The sequence below is a fragment of the Salvelinus alpinus genome, chromosome 29 (assembly GCF_045679555.1).
Source record: "Salvelinus alpinus chromosome 29, SLU_Salpinus.1, whole genome shotgun sequence".
NCBI classification, from domain to species: domain Eukaryota; kingdom Metazoa; phylum Chordata; class Actinopteri; order Salmoniformes; family Salmonidae; genus Salvelinus; species Salvelinus alpinus.
The window spans coordinates 47,136,297-47,147,212 of NC_092114.1; the positions used below are offsets into that span (position 1 = coordinate 47,136,297).

The 10,916-nt window shown below is 39.3% G+C and overlaps 1 long non-coding RNA gene across 1 annotated transcript; it reads right to left on the bottom strand.

Moving 5' to 3' along the window:
- Nucleotides 1–7,773: 7,773 nt before the first annotated feature.
- LOC139558848 (uncharacterized) lies at nt 7,774–10,904 on the bottom strand. Its single transcript, XR_011671657.1, has 2 exons — nt 10,862–10,904; nt 7,774–8,594 (listed from the first exon to the last, which is right to left on the bottom strand). It is a non-coding gene; the product is annotated as an uncharacterized lncRNA (long non-coding RNA).
- Nucleotides 10,905–10,916: the final 12 nt, after the last annotated feature.

A 10,916-nucleotide genomic window follows, 5' to 3' on the forward strand; every position in this document is an offset into this window, starting at 1 on the left:
CACACATTAACAAGTCCAATACAGCAAATGAAAGATACACATCTTGTGAATCCAGTCAACATGTCCGATTTTTAAAATGTTTTACAGCGAAAACACCACATATATTTATGTTAGAATATCACAATAATTAAAAAGGCCAGCTTCTACATTCTTGTACCTTTTTTTCATTACCATTATAAGCATCTGTTGTGTCTGTAGGTTTGAGTAAATTTAGTGGAGGGTAAACGCAAGTGAACACAGTTTACCCAAAATTGATTTTGCCATGTAATAAAGGGACCAGCGCTTTGAAGTCCACCCATAGACTTAGATAGACATCGTTTCATTGTATCTGTCTGTCCCATTATGGGGTCAGCATGCTCTTCTGGGGTCAGTATGCTCATGCTCTCTATTACGGGCAGCATGCTCTTGAGGCATCTTAATTTTGAAGTAGTCAATTTTCTTCTTCTACTACTTCTATGAGATGGAAAGCAAACCTGCAGTGTATTGTTTTAAAGGTATAAAGCAAAATGTTGCAGATTTACTGCCACTTGCAGTTATGGAATGTTTACTCATGAGTATAATACATTTGGGAAATAAAGACTCAAAATGTTTTCCCATGGTGCCCCGACTTCCTAGTTAATTAAAGTTTACATGATTAGTTTAATCACGTGAGGAATAATTACACATAGAGAATTGATTTGATAATATAACAGTCTTCACATTTAATGATAGTCACACTACGACACATAGCTGGGGCACCATAAGCCACTTTGTTCTATTCCTTCAGGCTACTATCTCTATCTAGAGTCACACACACACCACATCTTATCTATGAATGCAGGCTCAGTCAGACCGGAGACATATGTCTCACAAGCACCACTAATCATAGAATGGAATTTGTCTGTAAAGTTTTTTAGCACCAAGCCATCACTTAATCAGTTGCCAACCCAAGCTTCAAAAGAATCCCCTTAGTTCACTCAGAATGAAGAGAGAGAGTCCTAAGAACCCTTCTCTATCGCATGAAAACAACCTTTTCGTACAAAAACAGTATCATAACATAATCTTGTATTTTTGCTACCATAACCCCTTCAAATTGGTGGATTCAGCTATTTCCGTTCCTGACAGGTGTTCCTGACAGTTCGTCAAATTTCTGCCCATCTAGAGCTGCCCCGGTCAACTGTAAGTGCTGTTATTGTGAAGTGGAAACGTCTAGCAACAACAATAGGCCACACAAGCATACAGAATGTAACCGCCGAGTGCTGAAGCGAGTAAAAATCATCTGTCCTCGGTTACCCCCGTGCACAAAGTGAGGTCCATACAGAAATGATTTGTCGAGATCCGTGTGGAAGAACTTGACTGGCATGCACAGAGCCCTAACCTGTGACAGAGATGCTCCTGTTAGGCAGTGGTGATTGACGAGGCTTACAACCTGGTGATAGATGCCATTGTTGGCTTGCCATGTCATTTCAGCAATCCATGACACCCACCCTCTCAGATTGTTCTGAAATTGTTTCTGTAGTTAGAAACAGATAAGATTAGGATTACTGCAACATTATTTTGTTGAAATATAATTTTACCTCTGAGAAATCTAGTTCATTGATTGCACCAAAATTGGCCTTTTTAATTTATAGGATTCATATAATTTCTATAAATATAGTACTGTCGGAGCGTAACTATCATTAAATGTGAAGACTGTTATATTATCAAATCAATTCCTTACGTGATTAAACTAATCATGTAAACTTTAATTAACTAGGAAGTCAGGGGCACCATGGGAAAATGTTTAAAGAGTCTCTATTTCCTGAATTAACTCTTCAGATATTTTCATTATCGATTACAGTCTTCTATTAATGTATTTTTACCTCATCAGTGTCATTCCTGAATGTCGCAAACCCTTGGATATCTGCACGAACCCTAACATAAATCATGAATCAGCAATATACAAATTTGCTTAATTATTTATTTATTAACTAACTAATCAATCACGGAATTACATAAACACACACATGATAGTTATACATTGGTTACTCACATGATACACTGAAAAGTCCCTAGTGGGCTAAACCGAAAAGACGGCTTGGTAGACAAAGGAAAGGGGTGGGGACAGTTCAAGAGCGGGAAACTCAGAGTAGACCCACGTACATACAGTTGACTACACTCATGGAAATGCTAATACTTTGAACATTTTCATTTACATTTAAGTCATTTAGCAGACGCTCTTATCCAGAGCGACTTACAAATTGGAAAGTTCATACATATTCATCCACATCCACAACATGCACAGCCGCTCATTAAAAAATAAATGGCAATTTACATATTTACGAGTGTATGCCTTTGTTGTCTCTCTCTGTGATCGCCAATCCGTCTGCTGGATAGTCAGTCGACAGAAAGTCTCTGGTTTGTCCACCAGAGATCAAAGTCTTTCGTAGTCGTAGCTTGTTATAATGGATACGTCAGGCATATCATTCGGTTGTTCAATCAGTTGCGTTTACCAGACTAAAGTACTTAAACAGCTGCAGACTGAATAATTGGTAATCATTTCTTAGCCATTTCAGCATGGGTCTCTGGTCCTGTCCTTTGGTAGAGTTGTAGTTTAAACCATTTTGCAACATCTGGCTCACGCCTTAGTTTGCTTGGTCTATAGAATCAAATCAAATCAAATGTTATTTGTCACGTGCCGAATACAACAGGTGTAGACCTTACTTACAAGCCCTTAACCAACAATACAGTTTTAAGAAAATAACAAACAAAAACGTAAGAGTTAAGAGTAGCAAATAATTAAAGAGCAGCAGTAAATAACAATAGCGGGGCTATATACAGGGGTTAACGGTACAGAGTCAAGGTAATTGAGGTAATATGTACATGTATGTAGAGTTATTTAAGTGACTATGCATAGATAATAACAGAGAGTAGCAGTAGCATAGAAGGGGGAGCAATCCAAATAGTCTGGGTAGCCATTTGATTAGCTGTTCAGGAGTCTTATGGCTTGGGGGTAGAAGCTGTTTAGATGCCTCTTGGACCTAGACTTGGTACTCCGGTACCGCTTGCCGTGCGGTAGCAGAGAAAACAGTCTATGACTAGGGTGGCTGGAGTCTCTGACAATTTTTAGGGCCGTCCTCTGACACCGAATGGTATAGAGGTCCTGGATGGTCGGAACCTTGGCCCCGATGATGTACTGGGCCGTACGCACTACCCTCTGTAGTGCCTTGCGGTCGGAGGCTGAGCAGTTGCCATACCAGGCAGTGATGCAACCCGTCAGGATGCTCTTGATGGTGCAGCTGTAAAACCTTTTGATGATCTAATGACCCATGCCAAATCTTTTCAGTCTCCTGAGAGGGAATAGGCTTCGTCATGCCCTCTTCACGACTGTCTTGGTGTGCTTGGACCATGTTATTCTGCTCCACTACAGCCCAGTCGATGAGAATGGGGGCGTGCACGTTATTCCTTTTCCTGTAGTCCACAATCATCTAGTTTGTCTTGATCACGTTGAGGGAGAGGTTGTTGTCCTTGCTCCACTCGGTCCTCCCTATAGGCTGACTCGTCGTTGTCGGTGATCAGGCATACCACTGTTGTGTCGTTGTGTCAAACTTAATGATGGTGTTGGACTCGTATTTGGCCATGCAGTCGTGGGTGAACAGGGAGTAAAGGAGGGGACTGAGCACGCACCCCTGGGGAGCTCCAGTGTTGAGGATCAGTGTGGCAGATGTGTTGCTACCTACCCTCACCACCTGGGGGTGACCCGTCAGGAAGTCCAGGATCCAGTTGCAGAGGGAGGTGTTTAGTCCCAGGTTCCTTAGCTTAGTGATGAGCTTTGAGGGTACTATGGTGTTGAACGCTGAGCTGTAGTCAATGAATAGCATTCTCACATAGGTGTTCCTTTTGTCCAGTTGGGAAAGGGCAGTGTGGAGTGCAATAGAGATTGCATCATCTGTGGATCTGTTTGGGCGGTATGCAAATTGGAGTGGGTCTAGGGTTTCTGGGATAATGGTGTTGATGTGAGCCATTACCAGCCTTTCAAAGCACTTCATGGCTACAGACGTGAGTGCTACGGGTCTGTAGTCATTTAGGCAGGTTGCCTTTGTGTTCTTGGGCACAGGGACTATGGTGGTCTGCTTGAAGCATGCTGGTATTACAGACTCAATCAGGGACATGTTGAAATTGTCAGTGAAGACACCTGCCAGTTGGTCAGCACATGCCCGGAGCACACGTCCTGGTAATCCGTCTGGCCCCGCAGCCTTGTTTATGTTGACCTGTTTAGCATAACACAATTCTCATCCAAGTCTGAAAATGTAGGCTATATTATTTCTAGCGCTAACGCAAACGGTCATATTTAGCCAACTCTCGGCTGATAGAAACCATAATAGCAATTACTATTTACAATTCATCACATCACGGGTGAGCTCATCAGTGATCAAAATAATTTTGTAAAACTATTTCTAAAATTCAAAAGTAATCCGACGGTGGGAAGTTTTTGCACACCGCCATGTTTGTTTTTCTTCGTCAACCAAAGATAAGAAGAGGTGACAATATGAGTTTGGTTTGTTTGCAGTATGCATGTTGAAGGCTAAGTTGTCATGGTCGTATACCATCATTCACTTCCCATCCTTCATTTCCGTAAGTTTACTCAAAAGATGAGTGAAACATCCCTTCACCTCATTTTGCTATAGCTTCTTTGGTCTGACAAACGTTTACGTGACATCCAGAATGAATTGAATGATGTCAATATGTCTCCATACATAGCGTGTGTGTACATTACCAGTGGTGTAAAGTACTACTTAAGAAGTTTTTTGGGGTATCTGTACTTTACTATTCATATTTTTTACTACTTTTACTTTTACTTCACTACATTGCTAAAGTAAATGATGTACTTTTTACTCCATACATATTCCCTGACACCCAAAAGTACTCATTACATTTTGAATGCTTAGCAGGACAGGAAAATGATCTAATTCACACACTTATCAAGAGAACATCCCTGGTCATCCCTACTGCGTCTGATCTGGCGGATTCAGTAAACACATGCTGCATTTATAAATTGAGAGTTGGAGTGTGCTGGCTATCTGTAAATAAATAAAAACTAGAAAATTTGGCCGTCTGCTTTGCTTAATATAAGGAATTTGAAATGATTTATACATGTTCTTTTACTTTTGATACTGAAGTACATTTTAGCAATTACATTTACTTTTGATACTTAAGTATATTTAAATCCAAATACTTTTAGACATTTACTCAAGTAGTTTTTTACTGGGTGAATTTCACTTTTACTTGAGTCATTTACTATTAAGGTACCTTTACAAGTGGGTACTTTTTCCACCACTGTACATTACAATCCATGCAAGAATCAGAATGCATGATTGCCACCAGTACTTGAAAACGTGAATAAAACGTTAAATAAATAAATTATTACCACTCAAACCCTTTTGTGATAGTGATTCATGGATACAATTGGCCAGTGCCGTTGTTACAAAACTGATGATTTGTCACCAAAGATGGTTTGTTTACATTTCTACCATTGTGACTAGTGGTCGTGTTGGGGACAACAGCTGTTGACAACTGCAGCATCGTAACTAAGCCTAACCTGCTGCGTTAGTTCTCCTAATCTGCCACGTTAATTATTCTAATCTGCTATGTAAACAAACCATCTGTGGAGACAAATCTTCAAAATCCCCACACCGGCAGCCAATCAGGTCACCCCTGACACTCTCTTAGAGCCCCTCTGTAACGCTCGTCGGAAGGATGAGACCAAGGTGCAGCGTGGTACGTGTTCATGCTTCTTTATTAAAACCGAACACCAAACAGAACAACAAAAGAACAACGAACGTCACGTCTTGAAGGCTACACAGAGCTAACAAAAAACATCATCCCACAACCTAAAGTGGAAAAACAGGCTGCCTAAGTATGATTCCCAATCAGAGACAACGATAGACTGCTGTCCCTGATTGAGAACCATACCCGGCCAAAACATAGAATCACAAAACCTAGAAATAAAGAATATAGAATGCCCACCCAAATCACACCCTGACCAAACCAAATAGAGACATAAAAAGGCTCTCTAAGGTCAGGGCGTGACACCCTCAGTGTTGTTACTTATGTATGTATCTAGTGGGCTAAGCAGTAGCATTAGCAATGTCTTTCAAAATGAGACAACTCACAAATGTGGAAACTCAATGACAATGATTCTGAATATGTCAGTGAGGAATCAGATTATGTCAGTGACAGTGAGGAGCTGTCCTCAAACCTTGTGGCCATTGAGAACCCTGAATCTGAGGACCCCTTGCCTACCGACAAACTCCCAGGTCCCTCTGAAGATACTGGTAGTGATGTAGGCAGACCAACAGTTGGTGAAGTACAGTAGGTCTGTAGAAGAAGGCCTTCAGCCATTTCACCCTTCCTGGCCCTGATGTTGGCTTTGATGAGTCCCAGTCTGGAGTGCAAAGCTCCTTTTTTTGTAATTGGACATACAGTTCACATACAAATCAAATACAGTTCCATTGTGCAATTATATTGACAATATCTCACCCACCTCCCCACTCCCTCAGAGTTAATTTCTGCAAATGTATATAGTTATAATTTTCAAGAATAGGAAGTTAGGATAGCCTAAACATGTGAAAGTTGGTTTAGTGTCTCTAGCTTGAACAGTTCAAGAGTTACTGTTGGGGAGTTAATTTATGCTCATTTAAATAGTTATATTTGATTAAAACTCTTTAAGCATTTGAAGTTAGGAAAACCTGAACATGAAAACAATGGTTTGGTGTCTCTAGCTTGAACGATTCAAGAGTTACTGTTGGTGAGTTAATTTATGCACATTTATATAATTGGAGTTTATAATTTTTTTTTAATAATTGGAAGTTAGGATTGCTTGAACTTGTGAATTTGGTTTGGTGTCTCTAGCTTAAATAGGTTCAAGAGATACTGTGGGATGGTTATTTTATGCTAATTTATGCAACATTATATAATTATAGTTAATTTTCGTAGTTAAAAAATTTAAGAATTGGAAGTTGGGATAGCCTGAACATGAGAAAGTTGGTTTGGTGTGTCTAACTTGAACAGTTCAAGATTTACGGTTGGTGAGTTCAATTATGCTAATTTATATAGTAATCGTTGATAAAAATTATTTAAGCATTTGAAGTTAGGAAAGCCTGAACATGAGAACATTGGTTTGGTATCTCTAGCTTCAATGGTTCAAGAGTTACTGTTAGTGAGATAATTTATGCTAATTTATGCTAACTTATATAGTTAAAATTGATAAAAGTTTTTAAGAATTTGAAGTTAGGATAGCCTAAACATGTGAAAGTTGGTTTGCTGTGTCTATCTTGAACAGTTCAAGAGTTACAGTTCAACTCTTCATAGACCGACAGCTCTTCAGAGACAGCTCCATAACACCATGGCTGTACTAAATTCCACGGGGAAAATAATGGGGACCGTAAAAATATCTGAAAACTATGACGATTATACACACACACGCTCGCTTACACATACGGATGGACACACACACACTTGATCTCGCTCTCTTCACTCACTTTCTCTCTCTTCGCTCCTCTCCCTCTCTCCTCTCTTTATAATCAAGAACTTTTATATAATTCTATGTTTTTTGTTTGTCTTTCTTTTGTATGTCTTTGTCCACATGTTTATCTATGTTTACATCAAGCAATGGAAAGATATCAGAACAGGGATGTTGGGGAATAATAGCATATTGTACTGGATACATTTGTAATGTAGTGAAGCCAACTCTGTAGTAATGCAATGTCTCTTTCATAATCATGTGAAACGTCAATTACTATGGAAATGCTGGGATGTGTTTTTCTATTAAAATTATGTTTAATGTAATTATGATGCAACTATGATGGTGATACGATATGGATTACAATTATCATCCTGAATATTAAGGCCATATTCACTTCATGTTACAAACACAGACACTCAACCATGCAAATTGGCTTAGTAATGATCTATTTGGACATCACACATATAGTCTTACTCTTATCCATAAATCATACACACATCCAATATCACACACATCAACCTACTCATGTCTACTACACACATAGTATCCTGACTCATATTTTTTTGTTTTACTTGCTCACAGGCAAACAGGCAAGGGAATAAAAAAAGAACAAAAATAGTTGTGTTTCCAGCAAACGGACTTTTTGTGGATAAAAGGCTGTGCGTGATGACGTAGTGCACATACAAATTACTTTTAAATCAAATCAAGTTTATTTTATATAGCCCTTCGTACATCAGCTAATATCTCGAAGTGCTGTACAGAAACCCAGCCTAAAACCCCAAACAGCAAGCAATGCAGGTGTAGAAGCACGGTGGCTAGGAAAAACTCCCTAGAAAGGCCAAAACCTAGGAAGAAACCTAGAGAGGAACCAGGCTATGAGGGGTGGCCAGTCCTCTTCTGGCTGGCCGGGTGGAGATTATAACAGAACATGGCCAAGATGTTCAAAATGTTCATAAATGACAAGCATGGTCAAATAATAATCAGGAATAAATGTCAGTTGGCTTTTCATAGCCGATCATTAAGAGTTGAAAACAGCAGGTCTGGGACAGGTAGGGGTTCCATAACCGCAGGCAGAACAGTTGAAACTGGAACAGCAGCAAGGCCAGGTGGACTGGGGACAGCAAGGAGTCATCATGTTTTACAAACTGTTTTACCATTAAATTCACATGAATGAAATATACAAGTTAAATGGGTTTCCATTATTCCATCTCTACTGATGGTTTGTCACAAAAACTGTGCCCACTCTGGTCTTGGCACATGCGCTCTAGCCAACAGCTTGCAGATACAGTATGATCTAGATACAGTATGATCTAGATGTAGGCTACCTACATTATGAAATTATTATGGATAAGAGGGATATTATTTGTATTTGTCAAATTGCAACCAAGCATCAATCATCATGTCACCAGAATAACACCCTCGATATTTATTGGAAAGACACGTCAAGCTCATCACCTTGCACATTTACCACCCTGTGAAGTTCATAACTTATTTCATCTGTAGCCGAATAAACTGCATTCTTTCCCAAGTCACAGTGGGTAGACCACACCACATTTCATCACGTGACTCCAAGTTTACTTCGATATGATGGTTATTATATAATTTCCACCGGCATTTCTCGCGTTATTAATTTTACCGACACAGAGAACAAATTGTCTGTCTGCATTTATAAAATTGTACATGCATTTCTTGTTTCCATCAGCCCAGTCGTGAATTTTTTTAAAGCTTAAGGTATTTCATCCACATACAAGTTTTTGTCTTTTTTTTAAATATAATACATTTTTGGGGGGTTGTTTAAAAAAAAAATATATATACATTTATTTATTGCAACATTAATAACAATATTACACATCATGAAATGGTTGGATGGGAACGTGGTTTGTAGCTATGCCCAGATTCTAATGTTCAATGCGTTTCCATCGCATTTTCAACTCTACAATAGTTTTGTCATAAAAACTGTTGTGTTAAATAGAAAATGGGCCTACTCTGGTCTTGGAACCTGCGCTCTAACTAACAGCTCACAGATACAGTGCGGTTAGGCTGTGCAGGTTGTCTAGTCTACATGATGAGATTATTATGGATAAGAGTGATGATATTTGTATTTGTCAAACAGCAGTCAAGACAGAATAAGACCCCAGAATAAGACCCTCTATATTTATTGATTAAGGTATTCACTTTCTGTACAATAGAAGATGTTTAAACCCAGACAGCTTTTAGGGAAACACTTGTGACCTCTCTTTGAGTTAAACCCCGGAAGAAAAGTAGCCAGCTGCAGTGGTGGACCGGGCAGGTGGGGCTTTTAGAGCCCCACATTTATAGCAAAATATATATATATAATGATCATTTTTGGGGGGCTTGCTTATTTTGGCATAACACATATATATATCAATGAGTTAATAAAGCCGAATACACTCTTTTTTGTTTTCTTGAGTAAGGCAGCTCCAAAATGCCGGTGTTTCAGCCTAGCTCAGTGCTTTCTTTGGTGGTGGGGCGAGCCAGCAAAAAATAGGAGCATTGCGCCGTGATTGGCTCTGTGTTCTGTCACTCATTTTACAATTGGCTCATTCATCCCCCTCCTCTCCCCTGTAACTATTCCCCAGGTCGTTGCTGCAAATGAGAACATGTTCTCAGTCAACTTACCTGGTAAAATAACGGTAAAATAAATAAAAATAAAAAAAACTCATGGGGACACTATGTCATTGCGAAGTTAATGTCCTTAGTAAGGGTAGACACCTTTGGGTCCTGCCATAGAGTTTTATTACAAGTGCCCTTCCAAGAAGGCTCAAGGTCATTGGCCACAGATAAAATGACATCAAATTGCATTATATGTACAGTAGCTTTGATTGGACTGATCATGTCAACATCTTACTTAGCTAGCAGTCACCATCAAGAATCCGTTTGACAATCTACTGGCAAATCCTTTTTAATCCTTGTCACATGAAGAGAAATAATGAAGAGAAATTATAGATAAAACGTATCGGTGCTCATCGGCCATTGGACATAAAGATTACACAACAAGTTGGAAATCGCAAATTCAACAATGAGTCGTTTGGAAGGAATCAGTGGCTAACTGCAAGCAGTGCAAAGCAACCGGTAGCCTGCAATTCAATGGAGTGGCTGTTTTTTTTCTTCAGAGTTCCCCCCATAAATCCAGAGAATGCCAGACTTTGATGACAAAGTTTGATGACAAAACCCCCAAGTCAGAACAGTAGGCAAAATGAATAGGTTTAAATAGACCAAATTATTAGAGTGAGGCACATGGGCTACTAACAGCTTACTAAACAACATATTGTATTACTTTCTTAGCTACAGTATTACATATCTCCCTGGCATATTACATCATATATACAGCAGCATACAAGACATTTTTGAACTCACCTTGTTGTGCTGTGCTCACTTGAACAGGGCGGTGACGCTGCGTATTATTTTTTAA